At 36.1% G+C, this 27,906-nt stretch overlaps 1 protein-coding gene across 6 annotated transcripts in view; it reads left to right on the top strand.

Annotated features, from left to right (window-relative positions):
* LOC106837751 (probable ATP-dependent RNA helicase DDX60) overlaps positions 1–27,906 on the top strand; it is a 223,710-nt gene that overhangs the window by 92,548 nt on the left and 103,256 nt on the right. For 3 of the 6 annotated variants that reach the window (XM_044766992.2, XM_070505035.1, XM_070505034.1), the window contains exon 1: positions 21,372–21,510. The exons of 1 other annotated variant lie outside the window; for it this stretch is intronic. The gene's annotated coding sequence lies outside the window, so the exon portion shown is untranslated. Of the gene's footprint in view, positions 1–21,322; positions 21,511–27,906 lie in introns of those variants that run through there. 2 more of the 6 variants (XM_044766994.2, XM_044766993.2) reach the window with 2 other exon arrangements.

The raw sequence follows: 27,906 nt of genomic DNA, 5'->3' as shown, positions 1-27,906 counted from the left end.
CCATCATTGCATGTGCCATGTTACAGATTTATACTTTCTTTGGGTTAAACCAATTTTCATTATTTTAAAACATGCACTACAGTAGTTCCTGAACACCAAGAAACTTCGAAACCAAAGTGGTTTCTATTGTCCCTAAATCTCTACTCAAAACAATGATACACAATATTGTTATATTATAATGTTACATTCCACCCCATGATGGAGACATTAAGATTTTTTTCCATATGACTGAGCTGTTCTGGCTCCCTAAGTTTTAGGAGGAGAATAAGATTATTTCCTGTAATCTGGTATTCCTTTAATTATTTCCTGTAATTAGGTATAGAGAGAGTTATACCTAATCTCTTTGAGGTGAGTCTAATGGGAAGCCTCCTTTTTTATTTTTAGGAGCAAATTTAAAGAGTAACTTGAAAGAATTTATGAAGTGTGAGTATGCATAGGAACTCTCAAAGCATTTTATGTTCCATTTGCTGTAATAATGTGAAATTTTTCTTTTTGAGAAACATATACAGAGACCCTGATGAAATTTACTAGAGAATCATTTTTACTGCCATAATTTATTCCCATCTTTTCCCCAAGAGTGGGAAAAATCATATTGGCATTGGGCTTGTGTAGGGTCTTCTGGAAGAGGAATTTATTTAAAAAATTTATTTTGGGAGAACTGTAGATGCATATGCTGTTATAGGAAATAATACACCCGTGTATATATAGTCATTTAATTTATGATGAAGAGGCCAAGAATATACAGTAGGGAAAGGACTATCTCTTCAATAAATGGTATTGGGAAAAGTGGACAGTCACATGCAAAAGAATGAAACTGGACCACTGTCTTACACCATGTGCAAAAATTAACTCAAAATGGATTGAAGACTTGAACATAAGGCCTGAAACCATAAAACTCCTAGAAGAAAACATAGGAGGTAAGGTGTACCCCTGGAATTAGTATGTTTTATGTCAATTATGCCTGAATAAAGAAAAAGAGAGAGAGAGAGAGAGAGAGAGAGAAATAGCACCTTTATTTCCAAGTTTCTGTGGGAGAGTAGGAACCTAACTTTGGTGGGCAAATTGCTCCAAGTTGGAAAATTACCTTCTATCATAAAGATATTAGAAGTTTGCTTTTCCTCTGGATAAAGTTAGTTAGATAATACAGATGGTCACCCCAATTACCAAATAAGATAAATCGTGTGCAAATGGTGTTGTCAAGGTCTCTTACTTGAGGACTAGTTATTGTTTATCTTGAAAACATGTGTAATGGATTGTATCTACTTGGCTATGTAAAAGGCTGAGATTTCTCTCTGTCTCTGCAATCTCATTGCTGATTTCCTGTAATGTTCATCACATTTTCACAATGCTTATTTGGTCATAAGATGTTTTATTTCTCCACTACCTTTGTGGAGAGGATTTCTGTGTTGGGGGAAGATTTGGGTTTTAATTCTATTTCCCCAATAATACCTATGCCCAAAATATTGAGACTATGAAGTTAAGAAAAGTAATTACTTTTTAGTTTTTAGTTAGTTCTTGAATTAGGTGATACCTTATCACAAAACAATTTAATAGAGTCAGAGATGATAATAAAGTTAATGTTTGTTATATATTTTGTAGTGATTAACTGCACAAACTAAACCTATGTGAATAAATCCCTTAAAATAGAAAAGATTAATTTTCTGTGAATATCAAGTGTTGTAGTCTATGTCACATCAATATGAATGAAATCAATGAATATTTGTGCATTAAATGGTTAGGTAAAGCCAACTATAACTTTGGGGATCGCTTCACCAAGGCATATCTTTAAGAAATGTAGGATTTCTTTGCCTTTATGCAAAGGGAATCTAAATCTGGAAAGATGTGGTTGGTGAATTAGTTATTACATATTTGCAGAAAGTAGCTTTAAATAAAAGTCTAGAGGAGAAAATGAAATCTTGCCATTTGTGACAACATGGATGAACCTTGAGTGCATTATGCTAAGTGAAATAAGTCAGGCAGAGAAAGACAATTACTGCATGATCTCAGTTATATGCAGAATCTGAAAACAGCACAAAGCAAAACAAAAGCTGTATTCATAGATGCAGACAAGAGATTGGTGATTGCCGGAGGTGGGAGGTGGGGAGTGGGCGAAACAGGGTAAAGAGGGTCAAAAAGTACAAACTTCCAGTTATAAAATAAATAAATTATGGGATGTAATGTTCAGCATGGTGACCATAGTTAGTAGTCCTGTATTTGTATATTTGAAAGTGCTAAAAGTTTTCATCACAAGAAAAAAAATTGTAACGCATGGTGATGTTCACTAGGCTTATTGTGGTGATCTTTGTAGTGGTCATTTCACAGTATATACAAATATTGAATCATTGTGTTGTAGAGTTGACACTGATATAATGTTATATGTGAATTATATCTCAATAAAAAAAGATAATCAAGAAAAAGAAAGAATACAGTGAGAATCCACATAGCTTTACCCGGTTTCCTAAATGGTAACATATTGCATAGTTATAGTATAGTACAATATCAGAACCAGGAAATTGCTATAAAATTAATCCATTATTTAGATTTAATCAGTTTTACATGCACTTATTTGTGTGTGAGTATTTGGTTCTATGCAATTTTATTGCATGTGGAGGTGTGTGTATCCACCACAACTGTCAAGATACAGAACAGTTTCATTACCACAAAGAGCCCTCTTCTCGCACTTTTATAATCACAACCACCTCCCTCTCACTCCCTCTCACTTCCTCCTTTCTCCTTCCCATCTGATTCCACCCACCCCATCCCCCCCTCCATTCCTAACCCCTGGCAACCACTAGCTATTCTCTATTTCTGTAATTTTGTCATTGCAAGACTTATATAAACAGAATCATAAAGTACGTAATCCTTTGAGATTGTTTTTTTTCACTCAGCATAATTCCCATAGACCAATCCAAGTTGTTGCATGTATCAGTAGTGTGTTCCTTTTTATTGCTGAGTAGTAGTCCATGATATGGATGTTCCACAGTTTGTTTAACCATTCAATCCACTGAAGGATGTTGGGTTCTTTCCACTTTGGGGCTATTAAAAATAAAACTGCTGTTAATATTTATGTTTCCTCTGTTTCTTGTTCTTCTGTTTCTTTTTTTTTTTGCCTTTCTGTGAATTACCTGAAAATTTTTGGATTCCATCTTGATTTATTTATAGTGTTTTTGAGTATATCACTTTGTATAGTTTTCTTAGTCATTGCAATTACTACAGACTACCACTATCAAGGCTTTAGCACCTTACTTTTACTTAGCACCCTTTACCCTCTTCACTTTTAAAAAAGATAATTGTCTTAAGTGTTTTCTCTATATAATCGAACACCACATGAGATGATGTTTAAATTTTTATTTCAACCATCAAATATGATTTAAGAAGCTCCCAAGAAGAATATTCCATTATAGTTAACCCTATTTTTACCCATTATGATTTTCTTCTTTCCTTTCTGAAGCTCCAAATTTTCCTTTGTAATCCTTTCCTTTCTGTTTAGAGAACTTCCTTTACCCATTTTTGATGGATAGGTTTGCTAGTGACAAATTCTCTTCGATGGACAGTTTTTATTTCTCCTTCATTTCTGAATAATATTTTAATTGGATATAGCATTTTTATGCTTGACAGATCTTTAAAAATTACAATTCTTGAAAAATGTTGGCCCTCTTCTTCTGGCCTTCATGGTTTCAGATGAGAAATGCACTGTCATTTGAATTGATGTTCTGCTATTGGTTATGGTTGTTTTTCTCTGCTTTCATATTTTTTTCTTTGTCTTTAGTTTTCAGAAGTTTAATTATGATGTTTCCTTTATATCTTTCTTTTTCTTATTTGGGGTTCATGTGGCTTTTTTCAATCTGTAGGTGTATGTCTTTTCCTAAATTTGGAAAGTTTTCAGCCATTATTTCTTTGAATATCTTTTCAGCCCCCCATTTTTTCCTTCCTTCTGAGACTTTAATGATGGGAATGTTAGCTTTTTTGTATTGTCTCATAGTTCCCTAAAGCTCTATTCATTTCTTTTTCTGTTTAATTTATCTCTGTGATTATTCAGATTGATTAATTTTGTTGATTTCTCCTCAAGTTCACTGATTCTAACCCTTGTCATCTCCACTCTACCATTAAACTCATCCAGCAATTTTTAAAAATTTCTGTTCTTGTATTTTTCTATTCTATAATTTCCAGTTCATTCTTTTTTATAACTTCAATTTCTTTGCTGAGATTTTCTATTTTTTGTTTGTTTCAAGAAAATGTGCTATTGCTTGTTGAAACATTTTAATGATGGATGCTTTGAAATTCCTGTCAGATAATTCCAACATCAGCTTCATCTTGGTATTGGCATTTGTGTCTTTCTCATTCAAATTTTGATTTCCCTGATTATTGTTATGACGAATGATTTTTTTATTGTATCCTTTTAAATACATTTGAACATTTTGGATGTTTGGATTAGATTTTGGATGAACTCTGGATCCTATTTAATACACTTTTTTATCAGGCAAGGTGAGGTGAGGTGTAGCTTGAAGACTGGGTCCAGGTTCAGCTTCCTGTGGGGCCTGCTGACATCACTCTGGCAAAATGAGCACAGGCTTACATTGCCTCTGTGCAGATAGAGGCATTGTTGAAGTTCAGCTTCCCTGGCGGTCCCTCTGACACCTCCCTGATGAAAGTAGAGCAGTGTCTTTACTGTCTTGTTACCTCTCAGTGGGGTGTATCCTGAACTTCTTATTGGGCCTTCCTGACGCCAGGGAGCGGGAAATCAGAAGACCAATCCACACTGCTCTTCTGTAAAGGTGAGGATGGAAGCTCAGCTGTAACAGGGAATGTATGTTGGGGCAGAGTTGATTAGTCCTGCTCTGCACCACCTCATTCTTGCTCACTGATGTTGGATGGCTCAGCTGCTCTCCCCATTAAGCACACAAATGAACAAGGGAACGAGGTAAAAACAGAGTTTTAATTAGCTCAGTCTCACACTGTCTTGTTTATTCTCATTAATGCCAAGTCAGGGAGTGGCTAGATGGCCCCACTGACACTAGGGGAGAGTAAAGTACAGTGGTGATTAACCCTTCCTCACATTGCTTTGGATATATGGGACACAGTAAGGAAACACAGAGAACTCAATGCATTGTCATATCTCAAGTCTCAAGGTCCTGATTCTTGTTTGTGTGTTATGTTTAGGGTTTTTTTCTTGCAAGAAGGAAGACCTAGGAGGATTGCTCCTCTGTCTAGGATTTTTTTTCTTTAATTTTCTTGAGGTCATATTGGCTTTTAACATTGTGGAAATTTCAGGTGTACATGATTATAATTCAGTTTCTGTATAGACTGCATTGTGCTCATCACCAAACACATCATTTTTATGTGCCCCTTTACCCTTTTCCCCCATCTTCCAAATCTTACACTGGTAACCACTAATCTGTTCTCCTTATCTATGTTTGTTTACCTTCCACATATGAGTTGAATCATATAGTATTTTCTTTCTCTGTCTGACTTATTTCTCTTAGCATGATACTTTCAAATTCCATCCATGTTGTCAAAAATAGCATGATTTTGTTGTTTTTATGGCTGAGTAGTATTCCACCATATGTATGTGTCACATCTTTATCCATTCATCCATACATCGGCACTTGGGTTGCTTGCACATCTTGACTATTGTGAATAATGCTGCAGTGAACATAAGGGTGCGTGAATCTGTTTGAATTGTTGACTTCATGTTCGTTGGATAAATACTCAGTAGTGAGATAGCTGTATGGTATGGTATTTCTATTTTTAATTTTTTGAGAAATATTCATGTTGTTTTCCATAGTGGCTGCACCAGTTTTCATTCTCATCAACAGTGTATGAGGTTTCCCTTTTTTCCACATCCTCTGCAACACTTGTTATTTCTTCTCTTGGTGATTATGCCCATTGTGATGGGTGTAAGGTGATATCTCACTGAGGTTTTGATTTGCATTTCCCTAATAATTAATAATAGTGATGTTGAACATCTTTTCATGTGCCTCTTGGCCATCTGTATATCTTCTTTGGAAAAATGTCTGTTCATATCATCTGCTCATTTTTTCATTAGATTGTTTGTTTTTAGGTTGTTGAGTTGTATGAGTCCTTTATATATTTGGGAGATTAACCCCTTGTCAGTTATATGATTGGCAAATATTTTCTCCCAGTTGATGGGTTGTCTTTTCCTTTTGTTGATGGTTTCCTTTGCTGTGAAGCTTTTTAGTCTGATGTTGTCACATTTGTTTATTTATTCTTTTGTTTGCCTTGCTTGAGTAAACATGGTATTCAAAAAGACACTGCTAAAGACCAATGTCAGAGCATGTACTGCCTATATTTTCTTCTAAGACTTTTATAGTTTCTGATCTTACATTCAAGTCTTTAATACATTTAGCATTAATTTGTGTATGGTGTAAGATTATGGTCTACTTTCATTCTTTTGCATGTGGCTGTCCAGTTTTCCTAACCCCATTGAGTGAAGAGACTTTCCTTTCTCCACTGTATGTTCTAAACTCCTTTATCAGTGATAAGCTTTGTCTTGTTATCTTTTTTTATCTTGAAGTCTGTTTTATCTGATCTAATTATGGGTACACCTGCTTTCTTTTGCTGCTGCCTAGAGTATCACACATCATAGAAGTGTGATTTTATTTCCGGGCTCTCAATTCTGTTCCATTGATCTGTTTGTCTGTTTTTGTACCAGTACCATGCTGTTTTGATTACTATAGCTTTGTAGTATGTTTTAAATTAAGGGAATGTGATACCTCCAACTTTGTTCTTTTTTCTCAGGATTGTTTTGACTATTTGGGCCCTTTGCTGCTCCATATGTATTTTAGGATTCTTTGTTCTATTTCCATGAAGAATGTCATTGGGATTATTACTAAGATTACATTGAATCTGTTGATTGCTTTAGGTAGTATGGCCATTTTAACTATGTTTATTCTTACAATCCATGAGCATGGAATATCTTTCCATTTCTTTATGTCTTCTTCAATTTCTTTCAATAATGTCTTATAGTTTTCAGTGTAAAACTGAAACTTTTTGCTTAGCATGATATTTCACTTCCTTGGTTGAATTTATTCCAAGGCATTTTGTTCCTTTTATTGCAATTGAAAATGAGATTGTATTCTTTTTTTTTTTATTGAGTTATTGATAGGTTACAATCTTGTGAAATTTCAATTGTACATTAATGTTTGTCAGTCATGTTGTAGGTGCACCACTTCACCTTTGTGCCCACCCCCCACCCCACCTTTCCCCTGGTATCCGCTAAACTGTTCTTGGTCCATAGTTTTAAATTCCTCATATGAGTGGAGTCATACACAGATTATCTTTCTCTTGCTGGCTTATTTCACTTAACATAATTCTCTCAAGGTCCATCCATGTTATTGCAAATGGAATGATTTTGTTTTGTTTTGCAGCTGAGTAGTATTCCATTGTATATATGTACCACATCTTCTTTATCCATTCCTCTGTTGATGGGCACTTAGGTTGCTTCCACGTCTTGGCTATTGTAAACAGTGCTGCAATAAACATTGGGGTGCACAGGACTTTTGGGATTGCTGACTTCAGGCTCTTTGGATAAATACCCAGTAGTGGGATGGCTGGATTGTATGGTAGTTCTATTTTTAGTTTTTTGAGGAATCTCCATACTGTTTTCCACAATGGCTGCACCAGTTTGCATTCCCACCAGCAGTGTATGAGGGTTCCTTTTATGAGATTGTATTCTTGATTTCTCTTTCTGCTGCTCTATTATTAATGTATAGAAGTGCAACTGATTTTTGTATGTTGATTTTTTACCCTACAACTTTACTGTATTAATTGATTATTTCTAATAGTTTTTTCATGGCTTTATTAGGGTTTTCTACATACAGAATCATGTCATCCACAAATAGTGACAGTTTTACTTCTTCCTTTCCAATTTGCATCCCTTTTATTTCCTTTTCTTGCCTAATTGCTCTGGCTAAAACTTCCAGTACTATATGGAATAAGAGTGGAGAGAGTGGGCATCCTTATCTTGTTCCTGTCTTAGAGGAATGACTTTCAGTTTTTCACCATTGAGTATAATATTGGCTGTGGGTTTGTCATATGTGGCCTTCATTATGTTGCAGCATTTTCCTTCTATACCCATTTTATTGAGAGTTGTTATCATAAATGAACATTGGATCTCGTCACATGATTTCTCTGCAACTATTGAGATGATCATGTGATTTTTATTCTTCATTTTGTTAATGTGATGTATCACATTGCTTTGCAGATGTTGAACCATCCCTGCATCCCTGGAATAAATCCCATTTGATCATTGTATGATCCTCTTAACATATTGTTGTATTTGATTTGCCAAAATTATGTTGAAGACTTTTTGCATCTATGTTCATCAGAGATATTGGGCAATAATTTTCCTTTTTTGTGTTGTCCTTTCCTGGTTTTGGTATCAGGATAATGTTGGTCTCCATAAAATGATTTAGGAAGCATCCAAGCCTCTTTAATTTTTCAGAGTAGTTTGAGAAGGATAGGAATTAAATCTTTGAAAGTTTGGTAGGATGGGGATGGTTTTTATTTCTGTTTCAATCTCCTTAATAATGATCAATCTATTCAGATTTCGGTCTACTTCTTCTTGACTCAGTTTTGGGAGGTTGTATGATTCTAAGAATTTATCTTTTTCTTATAGGTTATCCATTTTGTTGGCATATAGTTTTTCATAGTATTCTCTTATAATCCTTTGTATTTCTGTGGTGTCCTTTGGAATTTCTCCTCTTTCATTTCTGATTGTATTTATTTGAGTCTTTCTTTTTTCTTGGTGAATCTGGCTAAGGATTTGTCAATTTTGTTTGTCTTCTCAAAGAATCAGCTCTTAATTTCACTGAGCCTTTCTACTGTCTTTTTAGACTCTGTTTTATTTCTCCTATGATTTTGTTTTTATTATTTCCTTCCTTCTACTGACCTTGGGATTTCTTAGTTATTCTTTTCTAGTTCTTTTAGGTATAAGGTAAGCTTTTTTATTTGAAATTTTTCTTGTTTCTTGAGGTAAGCCTGTTTTGCTATAAATTTCCTTCTTAGTACCACTTTTGCTGCATCCCATGAGTTTTGGTATGTTGTGTTTTCATTTTCATTTGTCTCCAGGTATTTTCTGATTTCTTTATTCATCAAATCATTGTTCAGAAGCATGTTGTTTAGTCTCCACATATATGTGACTTTCCAAGCTTTTTTCTTATAGTTGATTTCCAGATTCATAGCATTGTTTGCAGAAAAGATGCTTGATATAATTTCAATCGTCTTAAAATTATTAAGCCTTGCTTTTTTTCCTTGCATATGGTCTATCTTTGAGAATGTTCTATGTGTACTTTAGAAGAATGTATTAAGTCCATCTGGTCTAGTGTTTGACTTTTTGTCTGGATAATCTATCCATTGACGTAAGTGAGATGTTACAGTCCCCCGCTATCATTGCATTGCTGTCAATTTCGCCCTTTAGATCTCTTATTGGTTGCTTCATATACTTTGGTGCTCTTGTGTTAGGTGCATATGTATTAATAAGTGTTATGTCTTCTTGGTGGAGTGTCCCTTTTATCATTATATAATGCCTATCTTTGTCTCCTGTTATCTTTTTTTATCTCGAAGTCTATTTTATCTGATCTAATTATGGCTACACCTGCTTTCTTTTGCTTGCCATCTGCCTAGAGTATCATCTTCCATCCCTTCACTCCGAGCCTATGTTTATCTTTAGAGCTAAGATGTGTTTTCTATAGGCAGCGTATTGTTGGGTCTTCTTTTTTAATCCATCCAGCTGCTCTGTGTCTTTTGAACAGTGAGTTCAATCTAGTTACATTTAGAGTGATTATTGATATATGAGGTCTTAATACTGCCATTTTATCTTTTGTTTGCCAGTTGTTCTATATTTCCATTGTTTCTTTGTTCTTGTATTTCTGTACGCCATTTCAGTTTGGTGGTTTTCTGTAATGGTGTTCTCTTTATTTATGATTTGTGACTTTGCTCTGCTTTTATTTTTGTGGTTATCATGAGGTTTATATAAAAGATCTTATATATGAGAGAGTCCTTTTTCTGATAGTCTTTTATCTTCATTAGCCTATGCAGGTTCTGTCCCTGTCCTCTTCCCTTTCTATGTTTATGTTGTCACAAATTATTCTTTTTTGTTTTGTGATTTTGTGACCAAATTGAAGCAGTTATAGTTATTTTTGGTGTTTTATTACCTTTATCCTTTATGTTATAATTAAGTTTTTACTAACATATTCTGACACAGAGCTGCAGTTTTCTGATTCTCTCTGTATTTATTTCCTTGCTCAAAGCTTTGTAAACCTTTGCCTTTTTGATTCAGGTAGGAGCACTCCTTTGAACATGTCTTGGAAGGCATGTCTAGTGGTGATATACTCCCTCAGCTTTTGTTTCCTGGGACAGCTTTTATTTCTCCATCATATCTAAAGGATAATTTCACTGGATAGAGTATTCTTAGCACATAATTTTTGTCTTTCAGTATTTTGAATATATCATTCCACTCTCACCTAGCCTATAGGGTTTCTGCTGAGAAATCTATTGAAAGCATCATGAGGGTTCCTTTGTAGGTTATTTTCTTCTCTCTTGCTGCCCTTAATATTTTTTCTCTGTCATTGGCTTTTGACAATTTTAGTATTATATGCCTTGGAGAAAGTCTTTTTGCATTGAGGTAATTAGGAGTTCTATTAGCTTCATTTACTTACATGTCCAGTTTCTTCCTCAGGTTTGGGAAGTTCTCACCTATTATTTCTTGGAATAAACTCACTGCTCCTTTCTCCCTCTCTTTTCCTTCTGGGATACCTATAATCCTTATGTTACTTTTCCTAATTGAGTCAGATATTTCTCAAATTTCATCATTTAAAAAAAAAATCTTAGCTCTCTCTCCTCCTCCACCTGAATCATTTCTAGATTTCTATCTTTGAGCTCACTGATTCTCTCCTCCATAAGGTCTGCTTTATTTTTAATGCTTTGTACATTATTTTTCATGTCATTAATTATGTTCTTCATCTCCAAAATTTCTGTTTGTTTTTTTTAGAGTTTCAATCTTTTTGTTGAAGTACTCCTTCTGTTCCTTAACTTTATTCCTGAGCTCATTGAAATGTATTTCTTCATTTTCTTGTAACTTGTTGAGTTTCTTTATGACAGCTACTTTGAATTCTCTGTCAGTTAGATTGTAATCTTCTGTGACTTTAAGTTTGGTTTCTGGAGAGTTGTCATTTTCCTGTGCTGCTGTGTTAATGTAATTCTTCATGGGTTTGATCTTCTGGTGCATTTGTGGTAATAACCACGTTTCTTACTTAGACACTACTTTGGTTACTTTGGTTCTGAGCTGCTTCTGGTGGTATTTGAAAACCTGTACTTTCCACCCTCCACTGCCTCTGCCAGGGGTGTTGTCAGTGCCCTCCTTGTGCTGCTCATTCCTCTGGGATGGCTGATGCCTTGCTTATGATGTCACTGCAGTCTCAGGTGTCACCACCATCTCCACTGACTCTCTGTGGGGTTGGATGCTGGTGCCCCGTGCATCACCTGCATTGATGTTCACAGGTTGCCTTGGGGTGCTGGCTGTGTTGCTGCCAGGGTTGCTGGGTTGATTAGTGTCACTGTTGCTGCCAGGGTCCCAGGGACCTATGGACTTGCAGGCAGCCCCTATTGCTGGTTGAGCTGATGTCAAGGGTGCCACCACTGGGGGCTGGGTCATCAATTCTGCTGTGGTTCCTGATGCTTCTAGTTGCAGGTTCCATGTGCCACTGCTGCAGGAGCAGGGGCTGGTTTTTCTGCAGTTGTGTGTGTGAGGCTGCCATTGCCTCCACTCTGCTGGCAGTCACATGGGCTGAGCTGCTGGTGTATCTACTCCACCAGCAGTTGCATGGGCTGAGTCACCCTCATCTCTGCTCACAGTTGCCCAAGCTGCTTTGTGAGGATCTGTGCCCTGGATCACTGCTGCTAGGGGAGGGGAAGGGGCTGTGGCCCTAGTTCCACTGCTTCCTGGGGTCCAGCCCACCCACTTACAGATATATAGATGCGTGGATCTCTTAGGCATCTTCTTGCGCCATGTAGAGAATCCTCTGTTGGTCAGTGGATATCCATTTGGTTGTAACCTACAGGAGAGAGACAAGGGGAATGACTCACTCCACTTTGATGCTGAAGTTACCCCATCTTTAATTTTTATTTAAAGAAATGAAGATTTGAACATATTGGGAAAAGTTTGATTCTATATTTTTTACATGTATCAGTAACTGCATCAAGGGAAAGTTTCACTTCTTCAACTTGGTCTTATTATTTCAACAGTAATTTATGTCTAGTTTAGGAAGGCTCATGGCAGGTGGGCACGTCTTCCACAGCCTTAAGATTTTCTGAAAGCCAATTTTTTCTCCTCTCAAATGCTCTTCTTGATCCTGCTTTATATCTTCCTTTTAAATAAAGGCTCACTCTATCATCCTTATGCCCTGACAGAGGATCAACACACATACTAGACTGAGCACCTTTTAGGGGAAGTGATATCCATGTGTTTGATGTAAAACCAAATTAGTTCTTCTTACTTACATGGTTGTGCTGATATGAAACCAAATCTAACTTCCTACTTAATAAATAGATTGAATGCTTGCATCACATATCTTTGAGATGCTGGCATTGATAACAAGTCTTTTTTATAGCTACTGCAGTTGGACAATGTCCTCAAAATCAAAGAATGCAGACTCTTTCATTGAAGTGACATGCTCTCTTGACACAATTCTACTGAGATATTTAGTCCCATAGGGAAGAATGTATGATGATACCCTGACCCTGGCTGATTTTATGCAGGTCAGATGTGCAGTTAGTTAATGCTGAGGCTAAAATAAAACTCAATTTAACAAATGGCATATTTAGCTAACATTGTTATTGTTTGCTAGATTCCTATAATGAATATTTTAAATTTTTATGATTTTTCTCATAGCCTCTGAGCCACAAGTCATTACAGTCATCAACTGTGGCTTATTCTCTCCTTGGCCTCCACAACTTCCAAACTACTTCCAACATTTTTCCATCAAGGAAATTGCCACACCACTTTTAGGGTTTACTATGGAGTGAAATGAAGAATATAAAGCCTAAGATAAAAAGAAGACATGTGGGAGTATTTCCAGAGTACACTAGAAGGAAATATATGTGTGTGGATGCATGTGGTGGATTCTTGACTCTGTACCATGTAACAATCTTTCCTTCACTGCAAAATATGAGTTTGATAAGTAAACTACCCCTAGTGTTTCCAGAGCATAGTACTGAAGGTCTGGGCTGTTCCATTTCCTTAAGGTAATTCATGCATGCCATAACAATAGAAGGAAATGAAAGCATGAGATTTTCTGCAAAATTTTTGTATCTTTTTCTTTGTCATAATAAAATTGTCATCTATAAGTGAATTTTCCAACTTCTGATACAATCAATACTAAAGTTCTATTGACATAGCCTTTACAAGGTCTCTCAAATTTATTTTCTATTCTGTCCACCTTGCCTACCTAGGTCTATGTTATTGAATAATTATATGTTTATTGATTTACAAGTTCTTGTCTTCTGAACAAGTCTATATATCACTTTCCAGATAAGCTCTTTAAATGCCTCATTCATTCATTCATTCTTTCACATAGTCATACTTAAACTTAGTACACATTGATTGATGATTACCATAAGCCATAAACAGCAGGAGGCACCATAACTTAGAGTCAAGTGGAAAGATTAAGGTAAATGGATATTTAAATTAAAGGAAGGACATATTAAAGACTAATTACAATTTTATCCTTGGTATGTGCTGAGTATTTTATAAAAATTGTTTCCTTTAATCCTTACAATAAGCCTCTGAGATAGACATAACTGTTGTTTGCATTGTATAGATGTAGAAATTTAGACTCAGAGCAATTAGATAACTTCCACAAGATCATGCAGCTACTGAGTGTAAAGCTCACTTTTCTTAGGAATTTGAACCTGAGGAATCTGGCTTTAAAACGTACCTTCTTAACTGCCATACTATACTTCTAGCTGACAGTAAGAACCATAATAATTAATCTTTATTGGGAAATTATAATATGCTAGGTACTATGCTAAAGGTCTTGCAGGTAATATATCATTTAATTCCTAAGGCATCCTTGTGAGACAGGTATGTATAATACAATACTCTTGGGGAGCATGGAGGAGGTAGCAACTATATCTGTTTGGAATTATTGAGGAAGACATCACATAGGCAGTTGGATTTTATTAAAGACTTAATGGAGATCCATTGGAGGCAGTAAAGCATGTGGGTAAAATGTCCAGACTTCTCTTTTGGAATAAAATTCTAGCAGTTAGGTGGTGGCTGGAATAAAAAGTAATACTGGAGACAGACTAATTAGGAAGCCCTTAAAATAATCAGAGGTGATAAAATAAAAGCCTTAACAAAGGCAGTGGAGCTAGGCACAGAGAGAAGGGATGGATATCAAAAATATTTAGGAGATGTAATTAACAGGATCTGATGATGGCTTCAGTAGAGTCTAGCAGGAGAATAGGTACATTTCTCATTTGGATGGAAGAATGGACTAGGATGCCATTAAACTATGTAGGATATATCAGGGCAAACATTTGAGAAGTAGAAGGTAATAATTTCAGTTTGAGGCATATTGAGATTGAGCTGCCTCATTAGCATTTCTGGTAGGTAACGTGAATGATGGGATTTGAGGTTCAGGAGAGATATTTAAGCTAAAGATAAAAGTTAGGACTGCAACAGTCATCAGTGAATATTTAATGTTTGGAGCTACAGAGGCATATCTTATGCTCAAAAACTCATGACATTTTATCATAAAACTGATTTTATGATCAAATAAAAACTGCTTGAGATGCAATTTAAGACCTCTACAATCTGGCATCAACCTGTCTTTTGAGCCATACTGTCTACTTTTCATCAACATGTTATACATTTAATGATCTGGCCAAACTAAACCAGCCCACAGATTAGCCCTGAGCTAACATCTGCTGCCAATCCTCTTCCCTTTTGCTGAGGAAGACTTGCCCTGAGCTAACATCCATGCCTATCTTCCTCTGCTTTATATGTGGGATGCCTGCCACAGCATGGTTTCATGCAGCAAAGGGAACTTTGCTCCCTCCCCTAAAGACTGGGTTGCCATGGGAGGCTCCATGAGGAAAGGAGTTGGGGAGGGGTCACACATCCACAGGATCATCCAGGACTCCTTAGTGCCCTTGCAGCCTAGAGAGAAGCCCTCTAACTGGGTGAAAGCTTTCACATTGGGTGACCTCATCAAGCCGAGACCCCAGGAGACCAGATAGTGGGAGCTGATAGGGAAACCTGGGTCTGCAAGCAAGAGGAAATACCCCCCCACGACCACCCGCGCTGTCCTGCGCCATCTTGGCTGAAGGAGGAGGGCTCAGAATACACAGCTCTTGACCCCCATCTAGTGGCAATAGGCCGTAAATGCAACCAAATAATATCACAATGGGGAAAACCCATAGTTCCAGCATCAGTCAGTTCATCAAAGCTCCAGACCAGAGGGAAAACAATAAAAACCCAGAATTATGTCCTGAGGCTCAGAAATAAGTAAAGTAAATGACAATGAATTCAGGATAGCTATCATCAAAAAACTCAATGAGGTAAAAGAGAACGTAGAGAAATAATTCAATGAGTTCAGGAGCTACTTCACAAAAGAGATTGAAACTATAAAGAAGAATCAATCGGAAATACTAGCAATGAAAGACACAATGGAAGAGATAAAACAAAATATAGATTCCCCTGAATGCTGGTGTGGACACCATAGAGGTGTAAATCAGCATAATCGAAGATAGACAAGTTGAATGGCTCCAGACAGAGGAGGAGAGGGAACTGAGACTAAAAAGAAATGAAGAAAGTCTCTAAGAATTATCCGACTCAATGAGGAAATGCAACATAACAATTATAGGTATCCAAGAAGGTGAAGAGAAGGAAAATGGAGCAGAAAGGGTGCTCAAAGAAATAACAGCAGAGAACTTCCCAAATCTAGGGAATGAGAGACAAATGTGTGTGGAGGAAGCCTTCAGATCTCCTAGATTTGTCAATGTAAAAAGATCTACTGCATGGCATATAGTAGTAAAACTGGGAAAAATGAATGACAAAGAAAGAACACTCAGGGCAGCAAGGCAGAAGAAAATAACCTACAAAGGAACCCTTATCAGACTTTCAGCAGATTTCTCTGCAGAAACCTTACAAGCTAGGAGAGAATGGAATGACATATTCAAAACTTTAAAAGATAAAAATCTTCAGCCAAGAATACTCTATCAAGGAAAAATATCCTTCAGATATGAGGGAGAAGTCAAATCTTTCCCAGACAAGCAAAAGCTAAGGGAATTCATAGCCACGAGACCCCCTGCCCCACGAGAAATCCTCCAGAAGGCCCTCATACCTGAAAAAAGAAAAAAAGGGAGAAAGGGGTCGCAAAACACAGAGTAAGGAGACAAATAGATAGAATCAGAACAGGATAACAAATATTCAATTATAGCATTAGGGTTAAGGGGAGGAAAAGACCAAAAACAAGACAATCTTGTCACTTTAACCACAAACTCACAACACAAGTTGGAATAAGGTACTAAAATAATTTTGGAGGGGAGGAGCAGAGGGACTGAATCAGTTTAGACTAAGGAAATAAGAGGCCATCAGAAAATGGACTATGTTATGCACGAGATTCTGAATACAAACTTCAGGTTAGTCAGTAAACTAAAAAGCAGAACAGACACACAAAAAATAAATAAAGAAAAAACTAAGAAATGCAGCACAAGAAACTGCAAAAATCAATGGGTAGACCCAAACACACAGGACGAGAAACAGGAAATTCAGGAAAACCAGAAAGCGAGTGACAGAATGACAGCGTTAAGCCCTCATACATCAATAATCACCCTCAATGTAAACGTATTGAGCTCTTCAATAAAAAGACACAGAGTGGCAAGATGGATTAAAGAATAAGATCCAACAATTTGCTGCCTCCAGGAAATACATCTCAGCTCCAATGGCCACTACAGGCTCAGAGTGAAGGGGTGGAAGATGATACTCCAAGCTAATGGCAAACAAAAGAAAGCAGGTATCACAATACTTACATCAGACAAAGGCAGGTGACAAGAGACAAGGAGGGGCAATATATAATGATCAAAGGGACACTCCATCAAGAAGAAATAATGCTTATAAATATCTATGCACCCAACACAGGAGCACCAAAGTTCATAAAGCAACTATTAACAAACCTAAAAGAAGATATCAAAAATGACACAATAATAGTAGGGGACCCCAACACCCCACTCATATCATTGGACAGATCATCTAGGCAGGAATTCAACAAGGAAAAAGTGGAATTAAATGAAAAGTTAAAACAGTTGGACTTAATAGACATATATAGAACACTCTATCCAAAAACAGGAGAACACACATTCTTTTCGAGTATGCATGGAACATTCTCAAGGATAGACCATATGTTGGGAAACAAGGCAAGCCTCTATAACTTTAAAAAAAATTGAAATAATAACAAGAATCTTCTCCGATCATAATGCTCTAAAGCTAGAAATTAATTGCAAGAAAAAAGCTGAGAAAGGGACAAAGATGTGGAGACTAAACAATAAGCTATTGAACAAGCAATGGATCATTGAAGAAATTAAAGAATAAATAAAAAAATATCTGGAGACAAATGGAAATGATAACATGCCATACTAACTCACGTGAGATGCAGCAAAAGTTGTATTAAGAGGGAAATTCATAACAATACAGGCACACCTTGACAAACAAGAAAAATTCCAAATAAGCAATCTCAAATTGCACCTAACTGAATTAGGAAAAGAAGAGCAAACAAAGCCCAAAGTCAGCAGAAGGAGAGAAATAATAAAAATCAGAGCAGAAATAAATGCTATTGAAACAAAAAAGGCAGTAGAAATGATCAATGAAACAAAGAACTGGTTCTTTGAGAAGATAAATAAAATTGACAACCCCCAGCCAGACTAACAAAGAAAAAAAGAGAGAAAGCTCAAATAAACAAAATCAGAAATGAAAGGGGAGAAATAACAACAGACTCTGCCTGTCACACAATTAGCATTCCTTTTTTGTGGTAAGAACATTTAAGATCTACTCTCTTAGCAACATGCAAGTATATAATACAGTATTATTAGCTATAATCACCACACTGTACATTGCATTCTCACAACTTGTTAATCTTAGAACTCCAAATTTGTACCTTTTGACCAATATCTCCCCATTCCCCCCCACCCCCCGCAACCCCTAGTAACCACCACTCTACTGTCTGTTTCTCTGAGTTCGCCTTTTCAGATTTCACATATAAGTAGTATCACACAGTATTTATCTTTCGCTGTTTGATTTCTCTAACTTAGCATAGTGCCCTCAAGGTCCATCCATGTTGTCTCAAATAGCCGGATTTCCTTCTATCTCATGGCTGAATAATATCCCATTGTGTATATATATACACACACCCCACATCTTCTTTATTCATTCATCCGTTGATGGACACTTATGTTGTTTCCACATCTTGGCTATTGTGAATAATGCTGCAATGAACATGAGAGTACAGATATTTCTATGAGATCCTAACCTCAATTCCTTTGGATATATACCCAGAAGTGAGATTTCTGGATCATATGGTAGTTCTATTTTTAATTTCCTCTATTTATTTATTTATTTTTTTATTGAGTCCATAATAGTTTACATCAATGTGAGATTTCAGTTGCACATTATTTCTTGACTGTCACCACATAAGTGCTCCCCTTCACCCCCACTGCTCCCCCACCCCCCTTCCCCTGGTAACCACTGAACTGTTTTCTTTGTCCCAGTACTTGCTTATATTCCACATATGAGTGAAATCATCTGGTGTTTTTCTTTCTCAGACTGGCTTATTTCACTTAGCATAATTCCCTCTAGGTCCTTCCATGTTATGGCAAATGGGATGAATTTGTCTTTTTTATGGCTGAGTAGTATTCTGTTGTATATATGTACCACATCTTCTTTATCCAATCATTGGTCGATGGGCACTTTGGTTGCTTCCATGCCTTGGCTATTGTGAATAGTGTTGCAATGAACATAGGGGTGCATATGTTACTTTGGATTGTTGATTTCAAATTGTTTGGGTAGATACCCAGTAGTGGGATAGCTGGGCCATATGGTATTTCTATTTTTAGTTTTTAAAGGAAGCTCCACTCTGTTTTCCATAGTGGTTCTAGCAGTTTGCATTCCCACCAGCAGAATGTGAGGGTTCCCTTCTCTCCACACCCTCTCCAACATTTCTTATTTTTAGTCTTAGTGATTATAGCCATTTTAACAGGCATAAGGTGGTATCTTAGTGTAGTTTTGATTTACATTTCCCTGATGATTAGTGATGTTGAACATCCTTTCATGTGTTTATTGGCTGTCTGTATATTTTCTTTGGAAAAATGTCTGTTCATCTCCTCTGTCAACTTTTTGATTGGGTTGTTTGCTTTTTTACTGTTCATTTGTGTGAGTTCCTTATCTATTATGGAGATTAACCCCTTGTCAGATATATGATTTGCAAATATTTTCTCTCAATTGTTGGGTTGTCTATTTGTTTGACTCTAGTTTCTTTTGTGTTGCAGAAGCTCTTTAGTCTGATGAATTCCCACTTGTTTATTTTTTCTTTTGTTTTCCTTGTCTGAGAGGACATGGTATTTGAAAAGATCCTTTTTAGCTCAATGTCAAAGAGAGTACTACCAATATTATCTTCCAGGAGTTTTATAGTTTCAGGATGTATCTTCAAGTGTCTTCAAGTCTTTGATCCATTTTTTTAGTTTTGATTCCCTTTTTTATTCCTAAAATTATTTTATTTTTGTTCTCTCTTTTTTTCTTGACAAATGATGACAAACTTTGTTGATTTTATTCTTTTAAAATATTAGTTTTGTCTTTATTAATCCTTTCTTCTTTTTTATGTGTCAATAAATTTTTTTCTCTTTCTTTTTTTTTTTTGAGGAAGATTAGCCCTGAGCTAACTACTGCCAGTCCTCCTCTTTTTTCTGAGGAAGCCTGGCCCTGAGCCAACATCCGTGCCCATCTTCCTCTACTTTATATGTGTGACGCCTACCACAGCATGGCATGCCAAGCAGTACCATGTGTGCACCCGGGATCCGAACTGGCAAACCCCGGGCCGCCAGAAGCAGAACCTGTGCACTTAACCACTGCACCACCGGGCTGGCCCCTGTGTCAATAAATTTGTAATCTTATTTCCTTCTTTCACTTTCTTTTAAACATGTTCTTCTTTTAACTTTTTTCCTATAGTTCTTTCTTAAACTTCTTTAGCTAAGTTCCATGCTTACCTCACTAAGTGTCATCTTAATTTCTTTTCTAATATAAGTAGCTAATGATAAACATTTCTCTCTAATTGCAATGTTGATGCATTCCATACATTTTTACGAATATTTTTAACATTATTTAAATTTCAGCATTTAACTTTTTTTCATTAATTTTTTTACCCTTTAATTAATTAGAAGGGCTCTTATTAACTTCCAGAGGTGAGATATATTGTTGTTATTGTCTTATTTATCTTCCATTGTTGATTAAGTAGTCAGAGAAGATGGTTTCTAAGACACTGAGCCTTTGAATTTTGTCTACTTATTTTTTTACTTAGCATGAGGTTAGTTTCTATAAGTTTTTCTTATATGCTTGAATAGACTGTGTATTCTGAAATTAATGGGTATAAGGCAATCAGAGAAAGATTCCTAATTAAGAAACTTGTGGTTCAAATTTTCTCTAACCTTCCAATTTTTGACACCTGTATCATGAAAAATATGAAGAAAATAGGCATTTGACAGTGGAGTATTATTTCTCTGTCCCATCGAAGCCTTGAGGAAGATTCATTGTGATAATTTTCTACATAGCACTGTTGCTGAAGAAAAGGTCTCCACTGCTGGATTTTATCTTCCACTGGACATTAAATTTCTTTCAATGGATCATTTTTGAGCACATACAAAGTGTTAGGTCCTAGTCCAAATTGATAATGACTTTTGAGTTAATGAATAATTTTTAGTGTGTCTCAAGACCTTAATTGATTGTCTCAAGATTTCCTCTATACTTGCTTTAATTTTTGTAGAATTTAAAAAGTAAATAAAAGAAGGAGGAAGAGAAGGTAAAGGAATGGTTGAACTAAGTCCTTAGAGTAGTTGATAGTTGGGGCATGTGCCAGACTGAAGTGAGACCTTGAGACAGGTGTGTGTGTGTGTGTGTGTGTGTGTGTGGTGTGTACTTTTGACCTTTGCCTTAGTGTCCTAGACATACACTTTTCTAAAGGGTGTGGCTGGAACAAGTAGGCTAACACTGAAACTGTGGTAAGTTATTCAGCCTTCCTGTTTTCTCAGCCTCTCTGGGAAATGAAACCTAAATCAGGATGATCCAGTGAGTCCAGGGAGGGTGCTGCCAGTGATTCAGCTGGAGCAATAGCGTAGCTCTGTCTGCCTTTCTAGAGTTTCTCAGGACACCTCTGAGGACTCACTCCAACCATCTTGTGACTGCTGCTGGCTATTGGACAGTGACAAGGAAACTACAGACCACAGGTAGAAGGGGGTTTGGTGCCTTGTGTATAGATGAAGTGGTGAGACAAAATGAGTGCATATGATTAGGGAGATTTTAGGAAGAAGAACTGACTACTAAGGGCCAAATTAAACTCGAAGATTGGACTTGGGGCAGGGTAGTGGTGCTGATTTCAGTCCCAAAACAAAATAATTTATTTGTAAATAAATTAACTCCAAGATCCATTTGAAATTGTTAAAATGGCCCCTCTAGATTGAATTCATAACTTTTAAAAATGCTCAGACTTCCTGGTACCAGCTTGATTATTTAAAAAAATGTGATACACAATTGCATTAACCTTATAGCTTAATGTAACTGACAAGGCAAACATAGAAAGGGCACGAGTATATATTAGATACATTTTTTTAAGTGAATATTTCTAACTGATTTGGTAAGTCAAGGGTTGGGCAATGAGGAGCTTGACAGGATTGATTGAGAAACAATGGTGTTAATAAGTGAGAAATCTACCTTAAACTGTGGTTCATAAACTTGGATTTGAAAACACCGTTAACATAGTTAGCTTGAGCATATTTCCAGGTTTAATAGTTGGAAATTGTATTTTACTTTAGGATAGGTGGTGACTCAACTAAATAGGAGTCCTCTGAATAATTAAGGCTATGTTTCTGCAATATTTCAGTAACTTTGGAAATCAAAGGTAGTCCGTTCTTGTCTCTGTCCTTATTTCTGACATCTACTTTTGAGCCTCACTGGAGTAGCCACTTACCTTTTGATGACCATGGTAGTGTTGTTGGTCTCTTGGGGGCCTTAGATCAGACAAACTCAGTTATTCAATCTGTTAGCTGCAGGGCCTTGTACAAGCTATGAAACCTCTCTGATTCTCAGACTACTCATCTGTAAAATTAGAGCTCATAAGTCCAACAATATGGAATTATTCAGAGGGCTATCGGAGAACGTGTAGACAATACTTTTCAAAAAACCCCATACTTTCATATTTAAAAAATTCTGATACATTATGTGTTAAAATGCAAAATTTATATGCATTTTTGCTAAAAAAAGTGAAACATGAGACATCAATGAGATTGTATGCTTGCCAGGGTTGCTGTTACATCTTTGCCTAGATCCTTTGTTGTTGGAGTATTTCAGAGAAAACATTTGAGGAAAAATGGTATTTGTGCTAATCATTAAGACAAGCATGATTGCCTAGGGTAAGCCTCCAGTTATTTCTTGATACAATTGACCAATGGGCTTAATCAAATAAGATTTATACATATTCTCTCTGTAGACTAGGGAAGATACTGATTTTCTTTAAGAGGCATACCCTGAGCAAACTTGGTGAGGTACTCTATATGAACTCTGCCTTTTCGGACCTGCTGTTTGCCTTTGACATACTGTTCTGTGTTTTCTTTTGCTTTTGTGGGAAAGATTGGCCCTGAGCTAACATCTCTTGCCAATTCTTCCTCTTTTTACTTGAAGAAGATTGTTGCTGAGCTAACAACTGCTAATCTTCCTCTATTTTATGTGGGATGCCACCACAGCATGGCTTGACAAGTGGTGCTGGGTCCATGCCCAGGATCTGAACCTGAGAACCCTGGGCTGCCAAAGCAGACCCTGCAAACTTAATCACTAGGTCACCAGGCTGGCCCCCTTTTCTGTCTTTTTTTTAATTGCAGTACAGTGACATAGAATATTATATTGGTTTCAGATGTACAACATCTTGATTCAACATTTGTATACATTGCACAATGATCACCACAGTAAGGCTACTTACTCTCCATCATCATACAAAGTTAATACAATATTATCAACTGTAGTCTCCATGTTGTACATTATATTCTAATGACTTATTTACTTTATAACTGGAAGCTTTTATCTCTTGATCCCCTTCACCAGTTTTGCTCACTTCACAACTCTCCTATTCTCTAGCAACCACCCCTCTGTTCTCTGTATCTATCAGTCTGGTTTTGTTTTCTTTGTTGGTTTGTTTCATTTGCTAGATTCCACAAACAACTGAAATCATACAGTACTTGTCTTTTTCAGCCTGGCTTATTTCACTGAGGGTAATACCCTCAAGATCCATCAAAGTTGTTGCCAATCACAAGATTTCATTCTTTTTTTCTTTTTTTGAAGAAGATTAGCCCTGAGCTAACATCTGCCGCCAATCCTCCTCTTTTTGCTGAGGAAGACTGGCCCTGAGCTAACATCTATGTCTATGTTCCTCTACTTTATATGTGGGACGCCTACCATAGCATGGCTTGCCAAGCGGTGTCAAGTCTGCACCCAGGATCCAAACTGGCGAACTCTGGGTTGCCGAAGCGGAATGTGAGCACCCAACCACTGCACCACTGGGCCAGCCCCAAGATTTCATTCTTTTTCATGGCTGAGTACTATTCCAAGTACCACATCTTATTTATACATTCATCTTATACCATTTTGAGTATGGTGTAAGATAGTGGTCCAGTTTCATTTTTGTACATGTGGCTGTCCAGTTTTCCCAACACCATTTATTAGGGAGAATGTCCTTTCCCCATTGTATATTCTTGCCTCCTTTGTCATACATTAATTGACCTTATACGCATGGGTTTATTTCTGGGCTCTCTATCTGGTTCCATTGATCTATGTGTCTGTTTCTATGCCCAATACCGTACTGTTTTTATTACTATAGTTTTGTAATATAGTTTGAAATCGGGTGCCTGATGCCTCCAGCTTTGTTCTTTCTCAAGATTGCTTTGGCTATTTGGGATCTTTTGTAGTTCCAAACAAATTTTAGGATTATTTTTCTATTTCTGTGAAGAATGCCATTGAATTTTTATAGAGATTGCATTGAAGCAAAGATTGCTTTGGGTAATATGGACATTTTAACAATATTAATTCTCCAAATCCATGAGCATGGAATATCTCTTCATTTATTTGTGTCTTTTTCAATTTCTTTCATCAATGTATTATAGTTTTCAGTGTGTACAGGTCCTTCACCTCACTTGGTAAATTTGTTCCTAGGTATTTTATTCATTTTGATGCAGTTGTAAACAGAATTGTTTTCTTATTTTCTCTTTTTGGTAGTTTGTTGTTGGTGTATAAAAATGCAACTGATTTTTGTATATTGAGCTTGGACTCTGCAACATTACCGAATTTGTTTATTAGTTCTAAATTTTTTTGGTGAAGTCTTTTGGGTTTCTATATATAAAAATATGTCATCCAGAAATAGTGATAGTTTTACTTCTTTTTTTCCAATTTGGCTGCATTTTATTTCTCTTTCCTGCCTAATTGCTCTAGCTAGGACTTCCAATACTATGTTGAATAGAAGCAGCAGGAGTGGGTATCCTTGTCTTGTTCCTGATGTTAAGGGAAAAGCTTTCAGCTTTTTGCCACTGACTACATTAGCTGTAGGCTTGTCATATACGTCCTTGGTTATGTTGAAGTATGTTACGTTTATACCCACTTTGTTGAGTTTTTATCGTAAGTGGATGTTGAATTTTGTTGAATGCTTTTACTGCATCTGTTATTATATGATTATATCCTTCGTTTTGTTAATGTGTTACACTGTGTTGATTAATTTGCAGATGTTGAACCATCCTTGCATCCCTGGGATAAATTCCACTTGATCATGATGTATGATCCTTTTAATGTATTGTTGAATTCAGTTTGCTAATATTTTGTTGAGGATTTTTGCATCTATCTTTATCAGGGATATTAGCCTGTAATTTTCTTTTCTTATGGCATCCTTCTCTGATTTTGGCATCAGAGTGATGCTGGCTTTGTAAAATGAGTTTGGGAGTATTCTCTCCTCTTCAATTTTTTGGAAGAGTTTGAGAAGGATAGATATTAAATCTTCTTGAATGTTTGGTAGAATTCACTAGTGAAGATATCTGGTGCTGCACTTTTGTTTGTTGGAAGTGTTTTTTTTCTGATTCAATCGTTTTACTAGTAATTCATATATTCAGATTTTCTATTTCTTCATGATTCAATCTTGGAGGATTGTATGTTTCTAGGAATTTGTCCACTTCTTTGAGGTTGTCCAATTTGCTGGAGTATAGTTGTTCATAGTAGTCTCTTATTATCCCTTTTATTTCTTTGGTATCAGTTGTAACTTTTTCACTTTTATTTCTGATTTTCTGTATTTGAGCCCTCTTTTTTCATATTGTCTTTTTTTTCTCAATGAATTTCTTAGTGAGTCTATCTAAAGTTTCATCAATTTTGTTTATTGTTTCAAGGAACCAGATCTTACCTTCATTAATCTTTTCTATTGCCTTTTTAGTCCTTATTTCATTTATTTCCACTCTGACTTTTTTTCTTTCTTTCTAATAACTTTGGGCTTCGTTTGTTCTTCTTTGTGTAGTTTCTTTAGGTATAAAATTAGATTGTTTATTTGAGATTTTTCTTCTTTCTCGACTTGGGCTTGTATTGCTGTAAGTTTTCCTCTTAGGAACACTTTTGCTACATGCCATGGATTTTGGTACATTGTATTTTCATTTTTGTTTGTCTCAAGGTATTTTTTGATTACTCCTTTGATTTCTTGATTTACTCATTAGTTGTTCAGCAGTGTGTTGTTTAATCTCCACACATATTTGTGTTTTTCCAGTTTTCTTCTTGTAATTGATTTCTAGTTTCATATCACTGTAGTTGGAAAAAATGCTTTGTATGATTTCAGACTTAAATTTATTGAGACTTATTTTGTGGCCTAACACATGATCTATCCTGGAGAATGTTCTATGTGCAATTGAGAAGAATTTGTATTCTGTTGCTTTTGGATGGAATGTTCTGTATATATCTATTAAGTCCATGTGGTCTAATGTATTTGAGGCCAATGTTTCCTTATTGATTTTCTGTCTGGATGATCTATCCATTGATGTAGGTGAGGTATTAAAGTCCTCTAGTATTATTATATTGCTGTCAATTTCTCCCTTTAGGTGTTAACATATTGAGGTGCTTCTATGTTGGGTGCATAAATATTTACAAACATTGTATATTCTTGTTGGATTGATCCTTTTATCAATACGTAATGCCCATCTTTATCTTTTTTACAATCGTTGTTTTAAAGTCTATATTTTCTGATAAGTATAGCTACTTCAGATTTCTTTTGGTTTCCTTTTGCAGGAAATATCTTTCCATCACTTCACTTTCAGTCTGTGTGTGTCCTTATGTCTGAAGTGAGTCTTTTGTAGGCAGCAAATCGGTGGGTCTTGTTTTTTTATCCATTCAGCCAGTCTATGTCTTGTGATTAGAGAATTTAGTCCATTTACATTAAAGCAATTATTGCTAATGATGTACTTATTGCCATTTTGTTAGGTTTTTTTCTGGCTGTGTTGTAGTTACTTTCTGTTCCTTTCTTCTTCTCTTGTCTTCTTCCATTGTGGTCTGATGACTTTCTACAGTGTTGTGCTTAGGTTCATTTCTTATTGTCTTTTGTGTATCTACTATAGGTTTTTGCTTTTTGGTTACCATGAGGCTCACATATAATAGCCTATATATATAATAGTCTATTTTAAATTGATAGCAAGTTAAGTTTGAACATGTTCTAAAACTGCATTTTTGTTCCTACCTGCCTTCACCACGTTTTGTGTTTTGGGTGTCACATTTTACATCATTTTATTCTGTGTATCCCTTAATTAATTGTTGTAGTTATATCTATTTTTACTTCTTTTGTCTTTAACCTTCATACTAGCTTTATAATTGATTAATTCACTACCTTTACTATGTATTTACCTTTACTAGTGAGATTTTTACTTTCTTACATTTTCTTGTTTATAACTACTGCCCTTTTTTTTTCAGCTTAAAGAAGTTCCTTTAACATTTCTTGTTATGCTGATTTACTGGTGATGAACTCATTTAGCTTTTGTTTTTTTGGAAAGCTCTTTATCTCTCCTTTAATTCTGAATGTTAACCTTGTCAGGTAGAGTAGTCTTGATTGGAAGTTTTTTCCTTTTAGCACTTCACATTTATCATGCCACTTCCTTCTGGCCTGCAAAGTTTCTGCAGTGAAATCTGCTTATAGTCTTATGGGGGTTCCCTTGTTTGTAAAAAGTTGTTTGTCTCTTGCTTATTTTAGGATTGTCTCTTTGTCTTTAACTTGACATTTTAATTACGATGTGTCTTGCTGTGGGTCTCTTTGAGTTCATCTTATTTGGAACTCTTGGGTCTTCCTCTATCTGGATGTCTTTTTTCTTCCCTAGGTAAGGGAAATTTGGGGTCATTATTTCTTCAAATAAATTTTCTGTCTCTTCCTCTTGCTCTTGTCCTACTGGGACACCTATACTGTGAATGTTATTCTGCCTGACATTGTCTCATAGTCCATTAAGCTTTCTTCACTTCTTAAATTCTTTTTACTGGGGACCAGCCTCGTGGCTGAGAGGTTAGGTTCGCACACTCCAGTGCAGCAGCATGGGGTTTCACTGGTTTGGATCCTAGGAGCAGACATGGCACTG

Source organism: Equus asinus, chromosome 3, assembly GCF_041296235.1.
Source record: "Equus asinus isolate D_3611 breed Donkey chromosome 3, EquAss-T2T_v2, whole genome shotgun sequence".
Lineage (NCBI taxonomy): Eukaryota > Metazoa > Chordata > Mammalia > Perissodactyla > Equidae > Equus > Equus asinus.
The sequence above is the reverse complement of the archived record's forward strand: the minus strand, read 5'-3'. Positions and strand labels throughout refer to the sequence as shown.